Source organism: Tupaia chinensis, unplaced genomic scaffold, assembly GCF_000334495.1.
Source record: "Tupaia chinensis unplaced genomic scaffold, TupChi_1.0 Scaffold141943_1, whole genome shotgun sequence".
Classification (NCBI taxonomy): domain Eukaryota; kingdom Metazoa; phylum Chordata; class Mammalia; order Scandentia; family Tupaiidae; genus Tupaia; species Tupaia belangeri.
In genome coordinates this window covers 863,852-874,607 of record NW_006201797.1, presented here as the reverse complement: position 1 = coordinate 874,607, position 10,756 = coordinate 863,852, and the positions used below count along the sequence as shown (strand labels likewise).

General features: G+C 39.9%; 1 protein-coding gene, 1 long non-coding RNA gene and 1 other non-coding gene across 3 annotated transcripts in view; 1 reads left to right on the top strand and 2 right to left on the bottom strand.

Annotated features, from left to right (window-relative positions):
- Positions 1-10,756, bottom strand: part of CCPG1 (cell cycle progression 1) — a gene marked incomplete at its 5' end in the record, with an annotated part of 58,512 nt that overhangs the window by 4,923 nt on the left and 42,833 nt on the right.
- LOC114005090 (U6 spliceosomal RNA) lies at positions 1,691-1,797 on the top strand. The gene has a single exon (XR_003547004.1). It is a non-coding gene; the product is annotated as a U6 spliceosomal RNA (small nuclear RNA).
- Positions 8,892-10,756, bottom strand: part of LOC114005089 (uncharacterized) — a 5,336-nt gene continuing 3,471 nt past the window's right edge. Inside the window, exons 2-3 of the long non-coding RNA XR_003547003.1 lie at positions 9,689-9,723; positions 8,892-8,948 (exon numbers count right to left, since the gene is read on the bottom strand). This is a non-coding gene — a long non-coding RNA (uncharacterized LOC114005089). The remainder of the gene's footprint in view (positions 8,949-9,688; positions 9,724-10,756) is intronic.

Sequence of the window (10,756 nt, the reverse complement as noted above, 5' to 3'; positions counted from 1 at the left end):
AAGAGCGTCCAACATAGTGACCACAAGCTACATGTAGCTTCTTGAACACAAGGAATGTTGGTAGTACAAATTAAGAAGTGCTATAAGGGGCCAGCCCCATGACCTAGTGAAACTGAGCTGAAACCTGCATGACAAACTGTAGTTTGGGTCCTGGCCCCAGCAGCATGGGAAACATGCCAGGCACTTGCGTGTGTCTGCCCAAAGTGCCAACAAGATGGGGAGGTAAAGAAGGGGCTGCAGCATGACCGTGCCCTTGGGGGTTGCTCTCCCCTAACCCTAACACATACACATCCCCTCTGACAATATATGTTGATGCACACAGTCGTATGTTACTTAACACAGTTACATTCAGAGAAATGCACTGCTAGGTGACACTGTCATTGTGTGAACATTGCATAGCCTGCCATATGCTGAGGCTATATGGCATAGCCTATAATTCATAGGACCATTATCATGTGTGTGTCATTGAACAAAACATCGTTTGAGGCACATGACTGTGAGCACATGTATGCATGCACGTGTGTATTAACTATAGAGAGAAAGAATGAGATTGATAAAACTACCTTGAGTATTTCCATAAGATATTAATTTAATTTCAATTTTTCCCCCAGGTTTTTGCCTTAGAACAAGTGTGCTCACCAGAGACAGAAAGAAAGACAGTGTGAGGTGAAGTGAAAAAGCATCCCTTTGGGGGGATGGCCACACTGCAATCCCATCTCCACTCTCATCCTGGGATATTGGGCACTCATGCACAGATGCCCAGCTTGATTTTCAAGCCAGCAGATCTGGGATTTGAACCATGGTCAGCCATGTAGGAGTCCAGCGCATTAACCACTATGTAACCTGCTGGCCCCAATAGTAATGTAATTTTTGTAGAAAAATAGTATCTTTGCAAAAGAATAGAATACATGTTAAGAATAACTAATCTGGAAATCCAAATCCACAGTGCTCCAAGATCTGAAACTTTTTGGACACCAACATGATACCACAAGTAGAAAAGTATACACTTAACCTCAAAATGGTCCACAGTCACAATGCTGCAATACAAAAATATTATATAAAAATTACCTTAGGGACCAGTAGTTAGTGTAATGGCTGTCACTGGACTCCCATGTAGTCGACCATGGTTCGCATCCTGGACCCAGTGGCTTAAAACTCACACTGGGCGCGTGTGCTTGCGTGCCTGAGATCCCAAGAGGTGAATGGAAGAGAAGGGATTGCGGCATGGCGATCCCCCCTGGGGGGTGATTTCTTACTTTGTCTCTCTATCTCTGTCTGGCAAACGCACACGCCCTTATAGCAAAAACCTCTCCAAAAAAAAAAAAAAAAAAAATTACCTTTAGGCATGGGTATAAGGTGTATATGAAACAAATTAATTTTATGTTTAGATTTGGGTCACATCCCCAAGATACCTTATTATGGATATGCAAATATTCCAAAACCTGAGGGGAAAAATCCCAAATCCAAAACGCTCAAGAGTCCCAAGCATTTCAGATGAGGGATACTCAATCTATATTAGATTGTATGTTTTGGGGGCCAGAAGGTGGCATGGTGGTTAAGGTGCTGGAATTCCCACATGGCTGGCCATGGTTTGAGTCCCGGACCTGGCAGCTTGCTTTCTCACTCTCCCTCTCCCTTTGTCTTTCTCTGGCAAAACTCATGTGAAAAATAATATTAAAAATAATAATAAGTGCTCGCTTCAGCAGCACATATACTAAAATTGGAACGATACAGAAAAGATTAGCATGGCCCCTGTGCAAGGATGACACACAAATTCGTGAGGCGTTCCATATTTTTTTAAAAAATAATTAGAATAATACTAATAGTGATTGGGAAAAACACAGAAAAGATATTGAATGACGAAGTGGGGAGATTAATGTCTCTGTATTGACTGACATGCATGGCATTCCCTTTTGAAAAAGCAATGTAATACACTGTAAAGTTATATGTAATCCAATGTAATATAAAGAAGACTATGATGACAAAAAATATCATAAAAAATAATAAGTAAATAATTCTTTAAAAAAATAGATTGTATGTTTTTGTACTACAAATGACTTTCAGTTATAGCTGGATCAGCTTGTTGGTTTTTATAATTCATTGTGAATCAACAGATGTTTTTAACATGTTCTTCTTCTTTTTAACCAATGGAGATTTGGATTCCTAGAGTCACCCAAGCACTTTTGTCTGCAATAGCTGACATAAGGCTTTACTCGTTAATGAAGCAACTAGAAAATCAGGAAGTGGCAAAATGGGTGGTAAGTCCTAAACACTTTTCAAACTGTGTGTGCAGTTATTTCATCCCTATGGGCATACAGCATGTGGAAAAATATTGATTATTGAAACAGTTTTAGAAGATGAGTCACACAACAGCCATACTTAAGAATAAAATGCAAGTGACATATGCCATATCTCACTCTGCCTGAGCCTTGGGTGGTAGAAGCCGCCAATGCCCTCAAAACCTATGAGAGGCTAAACTCTAGGAACAACTTTTGGATGCCCCATCACTCCCCAAAACTATCACAGTCCTGGTCTCACTTTCCAAAGAATTCAGGAGGGACAGTTCCATATCACTACTCCACTAAGCACCTGGGCTATTCACACCTTGTCCGTTATTCCTTCCTGCCTGAGGCTCACCTGAGAAATCTCTGTACTTCACTTTCATGCTTCTGGCTGGGATGTTTGAAACAGCTGGGTTCATGTCAGGAGAGAGTGTAACAGAAGAGTGTCTCGTCATTTGGTTTACTTCAAGGTGGGGAGATAGATTCTTGACATCTCCCATTCAAATCTAGGATGGATTTTCCTGTTTGAGTCATATCCTGAAGGGCAACTAGATTCTGTAGTAGTACTGCTACCTCCCTTGGCTCTTTCTAAAATTTAATAAGCTTATATAAGCCAACTTAGAAATATTCCTTCCTTTTTAATATTGTCTCTATTAGAAAACAATTGTGAATTCCAAGTAGCCAATTTACCAACACATTTCTGTAAAATGTAAACTCTACCAAGGAATCTATCAATTCTATCAAAGGATCTGTGCTTACTGTCTTTCATTACTGGGAAATGAGATTTAAATAAAATACAGTACCATAAAAATGTATGTAAGGGACCAGTAGATGGCGTAATGGTTACATTGCTGGACTCTCATGTAGTTGACCCTGGTTCAAGTCCCAGACCTGGCAACTTAAACTCATGCCAGGTGCATGTGTGTGTGTGCCCAAAATCCTGAGAGAAGAATGGAGGAGAAGTGATTGCAGCATGGCCATCCCCCCTGCAGGGGTGATTTCTCGCTTTCTCTCTCCCTCTCTCTCTCTCTCTCTCTCTGTCTGGCAAGCACATGTGCAAAAATCTCCCTAATAAAAAAAGTACCTAAATTATAAACATCTTAACATTAACAGATATAGAGCTGACAGTGTCACAGACCTGTGTTTGATAAAACTTCTTAAAAACAATGTTTCTATATTCCTACTTACATGTAACATCATTCACCTTTTAATGTGGTTTCTGCAATATTTAGATTTGGTAACTACTTTCCATAGAAAAATATTAAGCTTTCCCATTTCTACTTCGTATATGTTTATTCATAATTGTTCTTAGTTTTTTTGCCAGTTGTGCTCTTGGTTCACATGGTATTGCTGTACCAGAACCCTTACGAACACCATGGAAACTGTTCTCACTATAATTGCTCTGTTCTACTATCCTCTAGAAGGTTCAAAGTCTATGAACAGGTGAGAAACATTACTGTTAATAATTATGTATAAAACTCTAGGGCATGGTTTTTTGGGGGAAAATCAATATATTGTAATGCCCAGTGGATATAATGAACACTAGGGGTATTGTCCATGAGTTTAAAGAACCACATATTTTTTGGTTGATCTGTTATAGCAGGAAACAGGTAACATACTCAACCAAGTAATTGAGGAGAATTTAATAAAAGGACTATATACAAAGATGTAGGTAATCATTAGGAAAGCCAATAAGGAAACACCATAGTATCCTGGGACTAGTCACAGCAGGAAGTCTCTATCATCTCTAAGTTCCAAGGAATAAGGAAAGGAAATGGTTACTGGGCACAGCGCAGACCTGTAACTGTGAGAGGGCTCCGAGAGATAGGCACATCCGGCCTTCAGTGACAGCAAGACAGCCAGGGAAATAAATAACCTGACTCTTCTGCCTTTCCACTTGGCCAAAACCAACGAGAAGCCATAAAGCAAGGAAGCCCATTCTTGTAGTCTATATACATCAGCCTCGCTCCCCATAGAGCAGGGAAAGGGTGGAGAGAATAGATCTTCTGAAGAGCAAATAGAAGACATCGGGACTTAATTTGGCTTCATATAAACTGGGGAAACAAATAACCAAGCAATGGGAACAATATGAACAAAGGAGGGAGTTATAAAAGGGCTTCATTATATTCAAGACAGGTTGTCCAGCATGGCTAGAGTGGGATGGGAAGTGTGGAAAACGAGAATAAGAGATGAGACTAGAGTAAGATTTTGGCCTTCTTCAGAATTCGATTTTATTCTGTAGGTAGTAGAGAGAAACCACTGGAGGTTTTTGAGAAGTATGACAAATATGATTTCAAAAGAATTCTCTTGTGATAGCTTTATTTAGAATATACTGAAAAGGAGAAAGCCAGAATATCTGGTTAATTCACTAGTGTCCATTCTTCCTATATAAAAGGTCACTGGGGGGACCAGCAGATGGCATAATGGTTACATCACTAGACTCCCACATGGCTGACCATGGTTCAAGTCCTGGACCCAGTAGCTTAAAACCGACACCAGGTATGTGTGCATGAATGCTCAAAATCCTAAGAGGAAAATGGAGGAGAAGTAATTGTGTCATGGCCAACCCCCCTGAGAGGCAATTTCTCACTTTCTGTCTCTCTGTCTCTATCTCTCCAGCAAGCACACACGCCCTATAGCAAAAAACCTCTTTAAAAAAAAAAAAAAGGATAAAATCAAATAAGATAATTTCTGCATTAGACTTTTTTTCTTGAGGTTTTTTGCTATAGGGCACATGTGCTTGCCAGAAAGATAGAGACAGAGAGACAGTGAGAAATCTCCCCCCAGCGGGGATGGCCACACCGCAATCCCTTCTCCATTCTCCTCTTGGGAACTTGGGCTCTCACGCACACACGCCCAGCGTGAGTTTAAGCCACCAGGTCCAGGCTCGAACTGTGGTCGACTACAGGGGAGTCCAGCAACATAGCCATTACGCTAACTGCTAGTCCCTGCATTAGACTCTTTTGACTGCAAGAATAAGCATTCACTCAACTTATTTACATTATAGGATTTTATTATGAAGCTAAAAATAAGAATAAATAAATGAACATCTCAGCCTTATAGCCAGACTTGAAAAACACTGTCAACTGTCTCAGCTGTACAAAAGAATTGGAAAATTATCCAGAATTCAAGGCGGTTGTGTTGAGCCTTTACCGCTCAGACAGTTGGTTAATTCCCGTTTTAGTCTTCCATCATTTAGGGGCTTTTGCAAATCTCTGTCCATTTCTCTTTTTGCTACCAATTGCCCAAAATTCTCTGTATCTCACTTTCAATTTGAAAGAATCTGATTAAATCCATTACATGGCATTGTCTGTATTTGGACATAGCTTTGATGTCCCTATTTGGTCACCCTTAGACTGGCTACCTGGGCTTAAGTGTCCTCCCTTGATTTAGTCAGGAAGGGAGGGTCAATGGTACAAAAGGACTAACTACACGTAACAACACTCTTCTCTACGTGAGTATGACAAGTCCTATGCCGGGCCTGACAATAAAATTACATTTTTCACACTCCTTTAAAATTCAAGTGTTCTAAAACAAAGATTCCTTTAAAGATGGTATGAGAATACATAAGCATTTATTTCTGTAAAATAATAAAACAGCTCCCATATAATTCAGTAACAATCTGGGGCCAGCAAGTAGAATAGTGGTTACAGCACTGGACTCCCACATGGCCAACTGTGGTTCAAGTCCTGGACCTTGCAGCTTGAAAATCATGCTGGGCATGTGTGCATGTGTGCCCCAAATGCCAGGAGGATGGAGAAGGAACTGCAATGTAACCAGCCTTCCTGGGGAATGATGTCTCACTGTCTCCCTCTGATGAGCATGCGTGCCCTATGGCAAAAACCTAAAAGAATAAAAATAGAATCTATGGAAAGTTTGTAACATAGGGCCTAATATAAATTATGAGCTCAATGAATTATGAAGATGAGGATGTTATCAAGTGAAGAAATATTTCTGGGCGATAAAAAAAAAAATGATGATGAAAAGGTTCCAAGTAAATGACAGGACTGGATATAAAATTGTAACAGGAACAGAGAAAAAATTAAAGTAGATATTTAGAATTAGAAGTTGTTATTTAAGGTAACTCCAAAGTTTTAAGACTAAGAAACTAAATGATTCTTTTAACTTAAATGTTAGGTTGTTGGGGAAGTCAGGACATATTTTTCTGTTTTTCGGTGCAAAACTGCATCCCGACTTTCCCAGTGACCCAGCAGTATACACCGAATGGGTTTGGAGTTTATGTCAGATACATTGATTTTGAGGGCCAGTATGTGGTCAATGGAGAAATACTCAAAAAGGATTAAGAAATTTAAGTCTGAAACTTTAGACTAAGGTCAAACCAGAAATATACATTTGGGAGTCCACTACATAGTTTTACTACTGCAGAAACTGTATTTTGGTTCTTTATAAGTCAAAGACATTCAACTGAATGTTCTATTTTACTCATATGATTTTTTTTAAGTAGGCAAAGTTTGTTTGTTTTTTACATAAAAATCAAAATTTCTGGTTTCTCTTTGAAGACTGATAGGCTAGCAACATTTGCGACCAGGATTTCTTCATGACAGCATCACAGTGCATACCCAGGCTGCATCACTTTTTTTTCCAGAGGACATATGCACTTACCAGTTAAAGGGGGGCACCCCCTCCTGAGTGGGGCATAGTCAGCTGCAGTGCCTTCACCTCCATTTCTCGCTCCTGTCAGGATGTGGGGCAGGCACACGTGCATGCCTGGCATGTTCCTCAGGCTGCCAGGTCTGGGACTTGAACTGCAGTCAGCCCATGTGAGATCTGACTCTGTTAACCTCAGGCCACAGGCCAGCCCTGGATCACTTATTTTTATCACCTATTCAGTCTCTAAGCATTTGAATACGTAACCCCTGTTCTTGAATCCTCACTAATATTAGGAATTTCTTTATAGTCATTTATGTTTATTAGTTAATAGGTATATATTGGTACCATTAAGTAGTTCTGTTTTGCTTGTTTTTAATTTTTTAGCAGGGCTAAATATTTTCCCACATAATTTACTTTCTATAGGCCTCATGACGATGAAATCATCTCTTTCAGCCATTTATTGAAATTCTTTTAATAAAAATGTACATTTTTATTGAGGATTACATAGATTTGTATAGTAGCCTTTTTGTTTTTGTGTAGAAAGTTTTTTGCAATAGGGTGTGTGCACTCGCCAGAAAGACAGAGAGAAACAGAGAGACAGAAAGTGAGAAATCACCCCCCAGGGGAATGGCCACACCACAATCCCTTCTCCTCCCTTCTTCTCTCAGGATCTTGGGCACACACATACATGCGCCAGGTGTGAGTTTAAGCCACCAGGTCCAGGACTCGAACTGCAGTCGACTACATGGGAGTCCAGTGACATAGTCATTACACTAACTGCTGTTCCCTGTATAGTAGACTTTTATCAGTTGTGTATGCGTGTGTGTATATCTTTCAAATAGGTAAAATTAGCTTTCAAAATAAAGTATGTATTCAAGTACTCAAAGCCCATCATTGCCTAAATGACCCTGTTTCTTTAAATGTCCAATTTTTTCTTAGAGAAAGGTTTTCTGAATTTTTTACAGCCCTTTGGAGAAACCTGATCATTTATCTATTAAATAAAATAAATGGGGCCAGTCAAGTGGCATGGTGGTTAAGAGAACTGAACCCCACATAGCCAACTGCTCAGTTTGAGAAACTAAGATAGTTAGCTTACCAGAGTTAATGTAATTATTTATACCAAAAGGAAAATGCCTTTTTTAAAAAATGTTGTCAAGACCAGCTGTTTTGGGACCAGCAGTTGGCATAATGGCTATGTCGCTGGACTCCCATGTAGTTGACTGCAGTTCAAGTCCTGGACCTGGTGGATTAAACTCACACTGGGTGCATGTGCATGTGTACTCAAGATCCTGAGAGAATGGAGGAGGAGGGATTGTGGTGTGGCCATTCCCCTGCGGGGAGATTTCCTGCTATCTGTCTGTTTTTCTGGTGAGCGCACGCACCCTATAGAAAAAACCTCTCCAAAGGGAAAAAAAAAAGAAGAAGAAGAAGACCAGCTGTGTGGCACAGCAGTAATATGACACTCTACAGTGCTGGAAACCATATGGAAAACCAGAGTTTGGTTCCCAAGGTGACCTGTATGTGCCTGGCATGCACACACATGCCCATGATCCTGGCTAGCTGGGATAACTGGGGTAAGGATCACAGCATGAGACCCTGTTGAGGGTGCTTCTGTCTCAGAATGAATAGTTTTTTGTAAGAGTTATTTTTGCTATAGGGTACTTAACACTGGCCAGAGAGAAAGCGAGAAATCACCCCCCAAGGAGGATGGCCTTGACACAAGCCCTTCTCCATTCTCCTCTCAGGATTTTGGGCACACGATTACACACACTTAGTATGAGTTTCAAGTTTCTAGGTATGGGACTTGAACTGCACTTGGCCATCTGAGAGTCCAGCACTTTAACCACCATACTACCGGCTGGCCCCGAATGAATAAACTTTTAAAAAGCATTAGAGCACAGTGTAAATAGTAGAAAACTTCAAAGTTAATTGTCAGTTGTTTTGATCATTCTTTTTCCTTGTTTATAGTGTCAAGTACTCATCCCTTGTGGCACTTGCCTTCATAATTCGTCCCACAGCTGTCGTTCCATGGATACCCTTACTCTTCAGACATTTCTGGCATGAACAGAGAAAGCTTGATCTTATCCTATGTCATTTTTTACCTGTAGGGTAAGTAAAGCTATAATCCATCTATTAACTCTAGTAAGCTATAAATGACAGATTACAAATGAGATTTTACATCTTTTAGATTATCCTTATATCTTATAATAGTAATGAGAACTCTTCAAAGCAAATAGAATATTTCCAAATTCATATTTTATATTTTTATGATCTTGAATAACTAGCTGTAAGCATTCTAATTCATGAGTATCTGCCATTATTGCTATCTTAGAACCTGTCTATGCTTTATTTCCTAAATATTTCTCAAATATATTTTAGAGATACTTGACTCTTGCATTTTTATAGGGTTTTGTGTGTTAGAATGTGTTTTCACCTATCACTTTATGACTTTCACAATTCATGGATACAGGCAATACATGTGCGTATTTTAATCTTCAGTTAAGAAAACAGGGAACTTAGAGAAATTGAAAATGGGTTAGCCAAAGACATTAGGTTCATTGCTATGATGCAACAGGAACGGACCTCCAAGTCTAATTACACTGTGAGTTAGGATCTACACAGTTTTTTGTTTTGGTAGCAATTTCAAAGCACTAACTGCTCTGGTGGCTAAACTGCCAGTGCTGTACATTGCTGTGAAGGTACATTCACATTCATTCCTTAAACACATTATCCTGTGTGCCAGGCAATGTCCCAGATGCAGGAGATACAGAAGATTAACAAAACAAAGCCCTTACCTTCATGAGGTTTACTTTCTAATGGAGGAAGGCAACTGAAAAGATCAAAGTAAATATATATTTATCAAGTGGCAAATTAGGGAAAAAAAAATGGGACAAAGATAGAACGTTGGTGTGTATGGGGTATATTTTACAGGATAACTTGGGAAGACCACCATGGTAAGTTCACATCGGGGCCACCTAAAAGAGCTGAGAGAGTAAACCATGTAGGTACTTGAGCAAAGATTCTTCTGGGCAGAAAGACCAGCAGGTGCAAAGTGTGTTTGGGATGTTCAAGGGACAGCAAGGAAAGTGGTGTGGTTAAGACAGTGGGCTTGGGAAAATGTGATGAGGTCAGAGAGATCACAGGGGCTCAGATTATGTAGTCTAATCGGTGAGCAATGGTATAGTTTACTTATTCAATAAGCATTTAACCTACTCTATATAAAGCAGTTGATGATTCAGAAGTGAATAAAATACAATGTCTATTCCAAAGTCAAATCTATGGTGGAGGAAAAGAGAGATTGTTAATAATCTCAAAAATTTTAAGTGTTCTAGTGTAGGTATATAATGAAATACCATAGGACAACAGAAGAAAAAGAGCCTAATTTTGCTTGCAGAGGGCATATTAGTAGAAGCTGTATAAAGTAGGTGATGTTTCAAATAATATTAAGGATCAATATGAGTTTGCCAGACACAGAGAATCCACATGCTCAATGTTGGGAACCAGCAGTTAGCGTAATGGCTATGTCGCTGGACTCCCACGTAGTCGACCACGGTTCATGTCCTGGACCCGGTGGCATAAAACTCACACCAGGCACGTGTGCGTGCGTGCCCAGGATCCCGAGAAGAGAATGGAGGAGAAGGGATTGCAGCGTGACCATCCCCCCTGGGGGGGGGTGATTTCTCGCTTTCTGTCTCTGTGTCTCTGTCTGTCTGGCGAGTGCACGCGCCCTATAGCGAAAAAAAAAACCTCTCAAAAAAAAAAAAAAACATGCTCAATGTGGAAAAGGCTTGAAGGAACCTACTCATACAGATCAAATTCTTGTCTTTATTTTGAAGGGTTATATAGAAAGAACAAATTAGAGT